General features: G+C 36.5%; 1 long non-coding RNA gene across 1 annotated transcript; it reads left to right on the top strand.

Annotated features, from left to right (window-relative positions):
- The first annotated feature begins 1361 nt into the window (after positions 1 to 1361).
- LOC128314500 (uncharacterized) lies at positions 1362 to 2840 on the top strand. Its single transcript, XR_008296219.1, has 2 exons — positions 1362 to 1444; positions 2629 to 2840. It is a non-coding gene; the product is annotated as an uncharacterized LOC128314500 (long non-coding RNA).
- The last annotated feature ends 11365 nt before the right edge of the window (positions 2841 to 14205 follow it).

Here is a 14205-nt window from a genome sequence, read left to right as displayed (position 1 = left end):
AACTAATGGATTTCCTAATCCTAAGAAGCAGTTGATATGGCTCATTAAAAAAGGAAGAAAAACATAAACACATACAAAATCAGGTTTAAAAAAAGAAAATGTGAGAACAGAGCTGAAAGTATATGGACCAAGGAGACTCTGGTTAATATGCAATCACAAACCAAGTAAAATATTTTACTTAAATAAATACAAAATATAAATATATTTAATATAAATATAAAAAGAATATAAAAACATATAATTTACAAATCTCACTCTGAACTTCCTGGCATCTGGGGAAACATTGTAAATAAATTACACAAATTTTATAGCATAAATGCAACTTATTCCAACTGTCTGGTTCAAAAGCTTGGCCTCTGCTACAGCCCCTTGTCTGTGTCACCACTTCCTTCCTTTGGAAAGTAGTCCCTTCACAACCTTCTCCCCTCACAATAACCAGGTTGTCTGAATAGCAGGTGACTTCTTGTTCATGACTTTATTCCCTGGCTTCAGTGACAGGCTGATGTATAGACATATGTCCACCACTCTGGATACAGTGAGTGCTTCTGCTAGACATGACTCAAGACTTGTCAACCAGTGATCTTGCTTAAGGTCTTTTAATTAAGGCTGGCAAGAAAGAGTCCTCTTTGTTCTTTGGCTGGAGCTCTGTAGGTGTGCATGAAGATGCCAACGGTCATAGGGAATGACCTAAAATAGTAAGATTGGTATCTTGAAAACACCAGAGATGAGAGATTGAGTGCAGATGGTACTAGAATCAGTGATTGTAGTCATTCCTAAGGCTATATCCATCCCTGTTCTTGCTGTGGTTTGGCTATGCAATTCAATTAATTCAACATTTTGCTTAAAGCATCCTGAGTTGATGCTCTGTTGCTTATAAACCAAAAGGCTTATCTAGTGTAGTTGTCATTCTTATTCCTTGATATTACTTTCTTCATAGCATCTCTCTGACATTGTGTGTAATATCATAATAAGCACTTGCAGACTTTTGACAGAATATGTCTCTTGCACTTTAGCTGGTATAATACAAAATGAATTTATTTCATTGATTGTAACCATTTTATTTTGCATTTATTTCATGCATTGTTTAAATATTTAATAAACTTCATTTTTAAGAATAGTTTTAGATTTACAAAAATGCTATAAGAATTCTTGACAAAATTCTTTTTATGTCACACCTCATTTCTCTCATTGCTAATATTACTTTGGTACATTTGTTACAATTAGTGAACTGATATCGATACATTCTTATCACCTAAAGTCAATATTTTATTCATATTTCCTTAGTTTTTCCCTTGATGTTTTTTTTGTGATCCAGAACCCCATCTAGGTTACCACATCACTTTTAATAATCATGTCTCCTTAGGTTGGATCAACTTTGTTGTGACAGTTTCTCAGATTTTCCTGTTGTTTGATGACCTTGACAATTTTCCGGAGTGCTAGTCAGGTATGTTGTAGAATATCTTCCAGAGTGCTCGTTAGGTATGTTGGGATTGGTCTGATGTTTTTATCATACTAAGACTATGGTTATGCGTTTTGGGGAAGAAGATCACAGAAGTAAAGTGCCAGTCTCCTGACATCATATCTGCTTTCATGATAATCTGAGTTCTCATAAATTTTATCCCCCATCTGCTAAATTTGCTTACAACAGGAGAGGCAAATATCACATTACTTTTAAAGAATTATTTATTAGCTTCCTTGGAAGAAAACCTCACTTACTATGTAATATTACTTTTACACTTTCAACATTTGACTTTCAAACATATATTCAGGGCATTTTCATTGCAAATGAGGGAGACTCTGCATCTGATTGAGAGCATTTTATTTGTTTTCACTTTATTCAGTATCAGTGTTCCTGAAACATTTGCCAGTGAGCATGATAGCAGCTTATCTAACATTTTCATTGGTATCTTCCTACTCAAACTTTTTCCTGTTACTTTAATCAAACTAATTCATCATCTCACTTTCCTTTGATGTTCCTGGAGATTTGTATCTCTCTATATAAGCATCACATCTTTTCTGATTGATTTTCCCCTATGTTCAGTATAAGTGCTATAATCTCTTTTGGGTTTGATCTAGCTAAATTCCATGTCTAAAATTGAATTTTTAGTTATTTCTAGGAGAATTGAGATTTCACACTGATCAGCACTGCTGAGAGTGAAATCAAAGTAAAAAAAAAAGTTACTAAAGAATTGTTATGATATGATATATTCATAGACTTTATTGAGTACTGAAAGAGTATTACGTGAAATTTTATTTTATTATTATGATTTATAGACCAACTTGCACCTTTAATGGAGTATAGCCATAATCCAGGATATGTGGCATTTTATGTGGCAGTTTATATATATGGCATGGAGGAGTAAGTTAATGATGTCTAAGAACATCGTTGAAGTGTACTGCTTTAAAAAAAAATGGTAGAGGAGCCATGTGGATTTCAGGTGGGAAGGCTAGGCTATATTTATTTGGGAAACAGAGTGCAATATAACAGAGGACCTGATATAAAAAATGTTCAACATCAAGGAATCTGAGACAAGTTAGTGGTATCCCGTCAGGAAGGAGAACATAAGGAGACATATAATTATATGTGCAGAAATGCCATCACATGCTATTTATTTTGTTTTCCTACAGATAACTACAAGTTGTTATTTGGGAATAACTTTAATTTCTAGAGAATGAACTGGAGAAAAGCATTTCTGGGAAAAGACTGGTGACCTGGCCAGATAACTAGAATCAGAATGCAGAATCAGGACACCACTATGGACCAGGGCATGTAGCGATTTATTCTATATAACTAAGGTGAAAGTACTTACAATGCATGTAATAAATTATTAGGAAAATCAGTATTAGAATTGGACTTCTTCATGCTAGTTCAAATTTTTGACAATGGCACTGTTGGATCCAACTACAGAAAACTGTAATTAGCTTCAGGATGTGGCTTAGCTAATGAGCTGAAGAAGAAATTTTGCTTAAGAATAGTCCCCACTGATAGCACTAAAATTCAATGATCATTGTGAATTGGATTACCCAATTTCTCTCCATTCTGACAATACTGATGAAGATGGGTTTTTGACTTCTAAAGCTTCAGTGAGGAGCAGTTTATAATCTATTGGAATTGAATTGATATCTTTTCTATTACAAGGAAAACATATTAGAAATATTTTTAATTATCAATGGCCAAAACATGGGAAAGAATGGTGTGGTGGTTTATTGCCTATAAACAGGATATATAATCTGAATGAAATTTTGTAGTAGTGTTTGAAGATGATGCAAATGATTTCTTGGCTCCAAGAAGACATTCATGATATAAGTGGATATTTCTACATGAACAATAATCCATTCTCAAATGCTTTTGAATTATTTCATGTATTTCTAGGAGAATTGACAACTACCACTTTCTTTCTAGACTTTTATGATGATCAATCATTTCTACTTAATGTTTTTCTACCAAATTAAATTTGGTTTAAAAATATAAATTCATAGAAGTGAAAGAAAGTGTTATGATAAAAATGTCCCTGGGGGTGCCTGGGTGGCTCAGACTCTTGATTTCGACTCAGGTCTTGATCTTAAAGTTCATGAGATTGAGCCCCATGTTGCTGACAGCATGGAGCCTGGTTGGATTTCTCCCTCTCACTCTCTCTCTTTCAAAATAAATAAACATTAAAAAGAAGTCCCTGAAGAAAGTAAGTTTTCTTATGCCTTATATTCTTGCACACTGCCCACTCCACAAAAAAAATTGTAATAGAAAAGGGAAATACAGTTTAAGTGATATGCTGAAAACCTTGTGAGTTCATTTGGAGAAGAGTTAGATCTGAAAATTTCATGCCTTCTCTATGCAGTGTCTAGTATTCTCTTTGATTCTATTTTTTTATTTCCTACCTTGTATTAGCAATATTACAATTCTGAACTGTTTGAAAAATTTCTGGGTGTCTAAAAATAGCAATGTTTCTTTTGAGATATAGTTCAATAATTCATAAAGATAATATTTGAAATAGCATCAATGGAGAAATAAGTATTATTTTATTTTTTAATTCCTTTATCATAATAAATGCTAAAGTATTACCAGGCTAAAATATTACTACCCTAATATATTGCCACGTTAAGTTAACTCTACTCTGATTTATTTATTTAAAATTTTTTTAATGTTTATTTATTTTTGAGAGAGACAGACAGAGAGAGATAGAGTGAGCAGGGTAGTGGCAGTAAGAGAGGGGGGCAGAGGATCCAAGCGGGTTCTTCACTGAGAGCAGCAAGCCCTATGTAGGGCTGGAACTCATGCACTGTGAGATCACCACTTGAGCCAAGGTTGAATGCTCAACCGACAGAGCCATCCAGGTGTCCCTTTCGCTGTGTTATGAAAACATTTTCATAAACTGAGCATGAATTAGGGAACAGTCCCCAAGATCACTCTCACTTGTCATCAATAGCAAGTTTGGGGTTCCCAAATATCACCCTCAGTTTTGGTAATTTCCCAGAAGGACTCACAGAACTCACTGAAAGCTGTTATATTCATGGTTACGGCTTACTACAGTGAAAATACACAGATCAAAATCAGTCAAAGGAAGAGATGCATGGGGTAAAGTGCAGGAGAATTCCAGATGTACAGCACCCAATTTTGCTCTTTTTGTCAAGGAATGGACAGCTTTAATTCCTCCTACAAAAATACATGATGATATACTTGAAGGACAGCCTACTAGGGAAGTTCTCTCAGGCCATGGTGCCCAGAGTCTTTAGTGGACTCTATCAGGTAGCCATGGTGGACTATCCACATGACTGACCTCTTTCCCCAGAGTTTCTGGAGGTATTGAGCTGAGATCTTGTCCCTCAAAGCCACCTACCATAAACCACACTGTTCGATTGCCTGGCTTAGCCTAAAGACACCAACAAAGACGCTTATATCACGCAGGACATTCCAAGCGCTTAGAGATCACTTCCCAGGAGCCAAGGGCAAAGGACAGGTCTTTGATCAAGGTTCAGTTCCTTACTACACACTGAGAAATGTTTTTTTGTTAATTTTTTTTTATGTAGAAAAATGCTTATAAGCCTGTTTCAAAATTAACCAAAAATAAAACCTGAACATGCTAGAATAAACATGATCAGGATAAACATAGGTCATCGAGTGAGTATTCTAGCATAATTAACTGACTGGGTGCAGGTATTTTTCAGCTCTCCAGTATTGTTACAACAGAAAATCAAGGATTTTCAAAGAAAGAAAGGAGGGTACAACATTAAATGTGAGTATAAGAAAGAGAAAAGGGAAAGGAAAGGAGAGGAGAGAAGAGGAAAGAAGAGGAGAGGAGAGGAGAGGAAAGGAGAGGAGAGCAGAGCAAAGGAGAGAAAAGAAGAAGAAAGGAGAGGAAAGGAAAAGAAAGGAAAGGAAAGGAAAGGAAAGGAAAGGAAAGGAAAGGAAAGGAAAGGAAAGGAAAAGACGAACAACCTGGAACTAAACTCCTGAAGAATTACAGTGAATTCAGGCAACTGACCGAAAAAGAAAATCATAATCTAAATAATTAGGACTTTTAAAATATTTAGTGCCCTATTTCTTGTTGTTTTACCCGCTTCTTGGAAACCCTTCTCAACTCCATACACTATTTTACAGATTTAACTCTTCTTAAAGTTAAAAACAAAATTGCTACAGGAAAACCCTGCCTGATCCTCAAATATATGTCAGGTAATTTTATTATAACACATGCACACACACATGCATACTATCCTGAAATATATAAGTATACACACACACACACATACACAGAGAGAAGATATATATACACACACACACACACACACATATATACACACACACACACATATATATATATATATATATATACATGCACAAACATGGAAAGTATATGTGTGTATATGTATATATACATACATACAGATATGTATATGTGTGTGTGTGTGTGTGTGTGTGTCATCTTTTATGTATAGCATGCTTTAGTTTTTTAGCCCTTGTTGAAAATTGCAGTTGAATAATTATTGGTGTAATTGTTTTTCCTGATAAAACCCTCAGCAGAAGAACTATATTAATCTTGATCATTTTCTATCTGGCAAATAGCACAGTGGCTGGCCCATGATGGGCTTTGAATTAGTATTTGTTAAAGTTAGCATTTGTTGGAAGAATAAATATTTCTTTACATTAAAGTGGTAAGAGTTAATGGTGAATCAATTGAGAAACTGGAAAGTTAACACCAAGATATTAGGTAAACTATGAGTCAAATATTACAGATGAGAATTATGGGCTGTTTCAAGAAGAAGAGTAATCACACAAGAGAAAATAGAGATAAGATGTTTTTGGAAATATGCATTATGAGCTTATATGTAATTTCTAATAATAGTGAAATTTTAATTAAAAAGTGCTGCTTTGAGGTGTAATCACCAAGGTGTCATGAGTTTAAGGTATTGCCTTTTAGCACCAAATTTGGCTTTCTATACTGACTTTGTGATACTGGAGCTGGGATCCAGAATACCACATATTAGGATTTGCCAACAAAGGGTGCTGGAAGGTAGATGCATAGCTAGAAGAGGAAGAAAGAATTTATTCCTTTCTATCTTTGTATTGGAGACTTTCCTAGGCTGGCAATTTGTGTGAACATCACCCTAATAAAGTCTATTAACACTTAAAGTAAGTATATATCTTTGTAGCAGCAGCTGAATCCAGATGCCAGTTTTCCCAAAATGTGCCACAGTGGCTTCATGTAACTGCCTCTTAAACAAACAACTCAGCAGTGCCCCCTCCCATAGTGCTGTCCTCCAAGCTCAGGTCCATCAGCAGCTGGACAGCTACTCCCTCCTCAGGGATCTTAGGAGACATCCTCTTCTAAGTTTTTAAGTTTTCATAATTCCAACATCTTTTCTTGTTTCTCCCAGCCCTAGGAGTAGTGGTTACTTTCTCTTTTTTTATTAAATTTTTAAAAAATATTTATTTATTTTTGAGAGAGTGAGAGACACAGCATAAGTAGAGGAGGAGCAGAGAGAGAGGGAGACACAGAATCTGAAGCAGACTCCAGGTTCTGAGCTGTCAGCACAGAGCCTGACGCAGGACTCGAACCCACAAACCATGAGATTGTGACCTGAGCTGAAGTTGGATGCTTAACCGACTGAGCCACCCAGTCACCCCAGTAGTTACTTTCTACAGCTGCTACTTCTCTGATACACTGGAATTTTCTGTCTACCTTTTTAACGATTAACATATTTATACCTAAGTAAAAATTATTATATCAAACGCTCTCTGTTCCAATAGCTGGATGGATTCTGCTGTCTGACTGGACTCTAGCTGAAACAGAGGGAATATGTATTGAGGAAATAAGTAGAGACTGAATATAGTTTGATAGAAGTGACTTGGCAATAAAGAGAAAAGAGACAGGCATGTCCTAAAAGAATTGATGCAAGGCATATGGAGGCATATGGAAGATCTGACAATGTTTGGGGACATAGGGAGATGCTAGTGGAATGAGAAAGCTTGAGAACTGATGAGAAGGAGGGAATGAATGAGGCTGCAGGTCCCAGAGGCAATAGAAGTCATTTAGTTTAATGGATAAAGGAGATGTTATTAGTCTGAAAATGGAGGAAAGTGACATCTTTCCTAAAAGCAGAAAAAAAAAGGAACAGGTAAAAAGCAGTTTAATGTTATAGGGAAGTTTTCAAGGGAGAAAAGAAAAATATCAAGGTAAAAGAGAGATTGAGAAATGTAATGCTCATTAAAGAAGGTGGTGAACATCTGCCAAAATGAATGAAAGGAAGGGATTTGAAAGAGTAGTAAATTTGGACCACTAGCCGTGGCCATCAATAGACACAGTTATAATAGTTTATATTATATTACCCAGGATACTTTTGGTTTTAAGTAAGAAAGACCCAATTTGGTAAAAAAAATGATAAAAAATGAATTTAATTGATGTGTATCAGAGTAGCTTACAAAGTTAAAGGGGAAGATAATCAAGTCTTGGCAACTTATGATCCAGGGACAGTCACAGGCCAATAGGGGTTAGAACAGGAACACAGATACCATCAATCTTCATATTTGCTGTGTCATTTATTTATGCTTCTCTCTAGCTGTTGACTCCATTTACTCTTTCTCTGTGATAGCCTTGTTCATCCAGCAGGAAACATGGCCACTATATGGAAAAGAGACATCTATTGCATTGCAAGAAATCCACATAGAAGATGCCAGGTGGCCAGCCTATTTGAGGTAATCTGGTCACTCTGCCTCAGGATGAGTTTGAGTGATGGCCTAGTAGGGTCAATGGCCATGATGTTGGAAATGTAGGAAAACTGCAATTCCTATTCAAAACATTCATGGATAGCCTCCTAGTTTACAATTGTTGTGTAACAAAGGCCCACAAATTTGGTCCTTATAAAACACAAATTCATTATCTCACAATATCTGTAGGTCAGAAGCCCAGATACTCCTTAGCTAGGTTCTCTGCTCAAGCTCTTATAAGACTGAAATCAAAGTGCTAACTAAAATGCCAGCTGAGGCTAAATTTGTGCCTGGAGCTCAGGGTCCACTTCCAACCTCTGTCTCTATTACAGAACATAGTTTCTTGCATGTGTAGGGATGTTTTCTTGCTAGCTAGTTTTAGCCAAGTTTGCTCTTTGCTTCTAGAGACCACCATCAGGTCCTAGCTGTGTGGCCTCTCTCATAGATTATAATATGATTGTTCCCTTGTTTCCAGGCTAGAATATCTTGATGATGCTTTACCTTCTTTTTGAGAGTTTAGCAAATTAAATTAGGCATACCTAGGATAATCTCTAATTTGATTAACTTGAACTCAACTCTGTAGGGATCTTGATTACATCTAAAAAAACCCCAAAAAACCTTTTCCATACCTGAGAGATTAGTAATAGGATTGATACGCTGTAATGTTCATTGGTGCTGCCTACACTAGAAGGGAAGACATAAAGAACATACACACATGAGGGGCTGGTGGGAATTTTGGGGGTCTTCTTAGGATTCTGCCTACAAGGGTCTACTTCCTGGCCCACAGTGATTTATGTTTCTCCCACAAGCAAATTACATTCATGCCCCCCCCCTTTTAACACTCCCAAGAGTTTCATACCATTATAGCTCAGTTCAAACCCTAATTTTAGTCATATAGATCACTTAAATTAGATGTGGATGAGGCTTGTATGTGTAATTTATTAAGCACAGCTTCTGGGCACATTCCCTCTCCATCTGTGGATGTGTGAAACTAAACACATCCTCAGTGCTCCCAGTGTATCCTCAATGCTACTAATGTACAATAGTAGAACAGGTATAGGTTAATAGTTACATACATTTTGGTTCAAAAAGGGGGGATTTCCCCCACTCACTCTCTGTCTCTCTCTCAAAAATGAATAAACACTACTTTTTTTTAAAGGGAGGAAAAAGATGGTATATTTACCATCCTTGGCATTCATCCAAGTCAGTTTAGAAATTTGTCCAGGCAGACCCCAATACTTTCATGATTAGCTTCCAAGTCCTGGCACTAGTTATCTATAGCTTTTGTTTCAACCCTTTGGGTACTTGACTCCACCTTCCTTTTTCATGGAAGACTGCATGTGTTTGCGGCTGAGCAGTGTTGTGAACCTTCTTCCTGTCATTAGAATTTGGGGACCCAAGAGCTCATTTTTTTTATTGAGATGTAATTTATGTATGACATTGTTTAAGGTATACATTGTATTAATTTGATACATTAATATATTGCAATATGATTACTACCATAGTATTGGCTAACACCTCTATCATATCGCATAGTTATCATTTATTTTTTGTGGTGAGAAAAATTAAGATGAATCCCTTAGAACTTTGAAACTCATAGTACAGCATTGTTGACAATGATCACTATACCGTGCATCAGATCTCCAGAAATTTATCTATTACTTTCAAATGTGTACCTGAAAGCAATGTAATTCAATAACAATAAAATAAACAATCCAATTTAAAAATGGGTAGGGAAACTAAATAGACATTTTTCTAAAGAAGACAAATAATGGCCAACAGGTACATGAGAAGATGCTCAACATCACTAAACATAAGAGAAATGCAAATCAAAACCACAATGATATATCATATCACACCTGTTAGAATGTGTGTCATCAAGAAGACAAGAGATAACAAGTGTTGGCAAGAATATGAAGAAAAGGAAACCCGGTATGCTGTTGATAGGAATATAAATTAGTTTAGCCACTATGAAACAAAAGTACAGAGGTTCTTAGAAAATTAAAAATAGAACTACCATATGAATCAACAACCCCACTTCTGGGTATTTACCCAGAGGAAGTGAAAACAGGATGTCTAAAACATCTGCATTCTCATGTTTGCTGTAGTGTTAGTCACAATAGCCAAGATATGGAAACAACTTAAGTGCCTGACAACAGATGAGTACATAAAGAAAGGGTGAATACACATACAATGGCAATAATATTCAGAAAACAGCTTACTCTAACATCACCTTCACTCTTTCAGTCTCAACTAGCATTGTTTGTGCTGCAACAATTTTCTTAAGGACTTTCTGTATCTCGTGTAAATTTTACTAGGTTTTACTACAATAGTTAAAGGCACACGTACAAGATTTTCGAGATAATTTCTTCTATATCATTGGCCTTTAGCAAGATGGCTGAGGGACAATGGCCTTAAGCTTGCCAGAGGCTCTCTAGTTTGAGAGGATCAGTAAAGCATCCCCTTTGTGTTATTGAATGCTTTGCGGTTTGACCTGAGATTTTAGCAAAAGGTTATATAGCTATATAGTAACACAGCAGCTTTTTTGCTATGCCAAGTTTCCAGCAGCCCTTTCTGAATTTTAGAGTCTTTTGCCATCCAAAGGGGTTGAACGTTTTCAAAATCATCTGATCCCGATTCCTCTTTAACAACTCTTCCTCAATTTATCTCTCTTCTCATGGATTTTCCTTTAAGTAGCAAGAAGAAACCGGGTGGTACCTTTAACACTTCCATTGGAAATCTCCTTACGTAAATGCATTATTTCAAAATTCTGCTTTCAACATTCCTGCAGTTTTGCTAGGCTTTCTGCCAATATATGATAAGGATCGTCTTTCCTCCAAATCCCCAAAATGTTCTTGACTTCATTTTGAGCCTTCACAGATAGCATCCTTAAAAGCCTTGATATCTACTGGCAGTCTGTTCAAGGCAAGTTGGGCTTTCTTTCTTACGCTCTTCAAAATTATTCCCGCCTCCATCAGTTGCCTGATTCCAAAGTTTCTTCCAAATTACAGGTGTTGTATCAGTAGGCTCCCGCTTCCAGGTACCAATATTTGTATTAATTTTCTTTTCTTTTATTTATTTTTTTTAATTTTTTTTCAACGTTTTTTATTTATTTTTGGGACAGAGAGAGACAGAGCATGAACGGGGGAGGGGCAGAGAGAGAGGGAGACACAGAATCAGAAACAGGCTCCAGGCTCCGAGCCATCAGCCCAGAGCCCGATGCGGGGCTCAAACTCACGGACCGCGAGATCGTGACCTGGCTGAAGTCGGACGCTCAACCGACTGCGTCACCCAGGCGCCCCTAATTTTCTTTTAATTCCATAACAAATTACCACAAATTTATCAGCTTCAAATAATACAAACTTATTTCACAGGTTTCTAGAGATCAGAAGTTCAAAAATGTCATAATTGGGTTGTCTTTCTAGGACTTTACTAAACTGAAACCAAAGTGCAATCTGGGCCACTTTTCTTATCTGGAGCTCAGGATCCTCATCTGATTTCATTGAGGTGGTTGATGGAATACAGTTCTGTGTGGTTGCAGGACTGATATCCCTATTTCCTTGCTGGCTGTTGGCTCCTACAGACTTCCAGAGGCTTCCTTCAGGTCCAATTCTTATGTTCTCCTCCATAGGTAGTTTACAACATACATCATTATTTACTTTCTTTCAGGCCCCCAGGAAAAATTTTCAGTGTTACTTCACTTTCTTTCAAAGATCTCACATGGTTAGGTCAGGGCCACCCTCAAAGTCAAATGTTTGGGAACCTAATTATGGAAGTGATCTCCTGTCATATTCATTGCTGTTAGCCCCACACTGAGAGGTAATTATATAGTGCTTGTGCATAGGAAATGGGAATTTTTTCTACCACAGCTGGGTATAGTAGCAATTGTTAACACCCTGCCTTCCAATGGCATTACTGTTTCTGTTAGTGTGAATCCTGATAAAAAGTCATTATTATTGATACCTACTGTCTGTTCCCTGCCCAAGTTATTTTCAAACAAGCAAATAGCACTATCTGGGTTATTGGTCAGGACCAAAAAAGTCATTCCCAACTCTCTCTTTTACTCACATCCACTATGTAATCAATTAGCAGGTCCTATCTTCAACTCCTAGTCTACCCAGAATCATCTCTCATGACACCAGCAATAGCAGGAAAATCTACCTTTTCTATTCTTGATGCTTTATAATCTATAATTCATATTGTAACCAGCAGTATCTTCTGAAATAGATCATTAAATAAAGAAATTTAAAAAAATTCAATGATAGCCTATTCAACAGCCCATTATAATCCAAACTATCATGTTCTGGTCCCTGCCTGCATTGTATCCAACATTGTCTTCCTTTTTTTTATATTTGAGATTTGTTGATATGACTATTTCTTCATCATCCCAGTGCATTCCCTGACCATTTAACTTAAATTATAATCTCTTTCTTGTCCAGCTGACCAACATTTCTTTTGTCTCCTTTAAAAAAATTATTCTTGTCTATATGTCCCAACTTTCTCTATTCCTACAGAAGGGCTCAGTTCACTCCTGCACCCTGTGCTCTGGTGTCTCACCTCATCTTAAGGAGCCAGTGTTTACTTCCACTCTGGCTCTCAAGACCTCAATCCATATTTAGACTATCTCTCTAGCACGATTTGAACTATCTAATTCCCTTTGAGGGGAAAGGGGCAATGATGGAAGTGCTGCTGTGATAATACTAAGATAGACTTCAGGAAACATTAGATAATGAATTACAATGCAACATTTTAAGATGTAAACTAAGCTCCAAATAAATATATGAAAGTTGTCTAATTCTCCTTGTAATTTCTATGATTTTTGTGACCAAGAAATATAATTTTTTTCATTTCTTTTTTTTCATTTAAATTTTAGTTAAATTTAAATTTAACTGAACACTGAGTGCTCATCATGAGTGCCCTCCTTAATACCCATCACCCATCTAGCCCATCTGCCAACCTCCTCTCTGCGTCAACCCTCAGTTTCTTCTCTATCCTTAAGAGTCTCTGTGGTTTGTTTCCCTTTCTTCTTTTTAATCCCCTCTTCCCATATGTTCATCTGGTTTGTTTATTAAATTCTATATGTGAGAGAAATCATACGGTATTTGTCTTTCTCTGATTGACATATTTTGCTTAGCTTAATACATTCTAGCTCCATCCACGTCATTGCAAATGGCAAGATTTAATCCTTTTTGTGGCTGAGTAATATTCCATCATATATATATATATATGTGTGTGTGTGTGTGTGTGTGTGTGTGTGTGTATCCATATTCTTTATGCATTCATTAGTCAATGGATATTTGGGCTCTCTCCATAGCTTGGCTATTGTTGATAATGCTACTATAAACATTGGGGTGCACATACCCCTTTGAATCATCACGAAAGGCAAGGGAAACAAAAGCAAACATGAACTATTGAGGCTTAATCAAGATAAAAGCTTCTGCACAGCAAAGGGAAACATCAGCAAAACTAAGAGGCATCTTACAGAATGGGAGAAGATATTTGCAAGTGATATATCTGATAAAGGTTTATTATCCAAGATCTATAAGGAACATATCAAACTCAACATCCCAAAACCAAACAACCCAGTTGAGACATCGGCAGAAGACATGAATAGACACTTTTTCAAAGAAGACATCCAGATGGCTAACAGACACATGAAAAGATGCTCAATATCACTCATCATCAGGGAAATACAAATCAAAACCACAATGAGATGACACCTCATATCTGTCAGAATGGCTAAAATTAACAACACAAGAAACTATAGGTGTTGGCGAGGATGTGGAGAAAGGGGAACCCTCTTGCACTGCTGGTAGGAATGCAAACTGATGCAGCCACTCTTAAGGATAGTATTGTGATTTATGAAAAAACTAAAAATAGAACTACCCTACAATCCAGCAATTGCACTACTGGGTATTTACCCAAAGAATACAAAAATACAGAATTATTTTTATTTTTGGCTTACAACTGGTTATCAAACCTTATTTAATTTTGGGTGTGCTTTT

This window comes from Acinonyx jubatus, chromosome A1, assembly GCF_027475565.1.
Source record: "Acinonyx jubatus isolate Ajub_Pintada_27869175 chromosome A1, VMU_Ajub_asm_v1.0, whole genome shotgun sequence".
Taxonomy (NCBI): Eukaryota; Metazoa; Chordata; class Mammalia; order Carnivora; family Felidae; genus Acinonyx; species Acinonyx jubatus.
The sequence above is the reverse complement of the archived record's forward strand: the minus strand, read 5'-3'. Positions and strand labels throughout refer to the sequence as shown.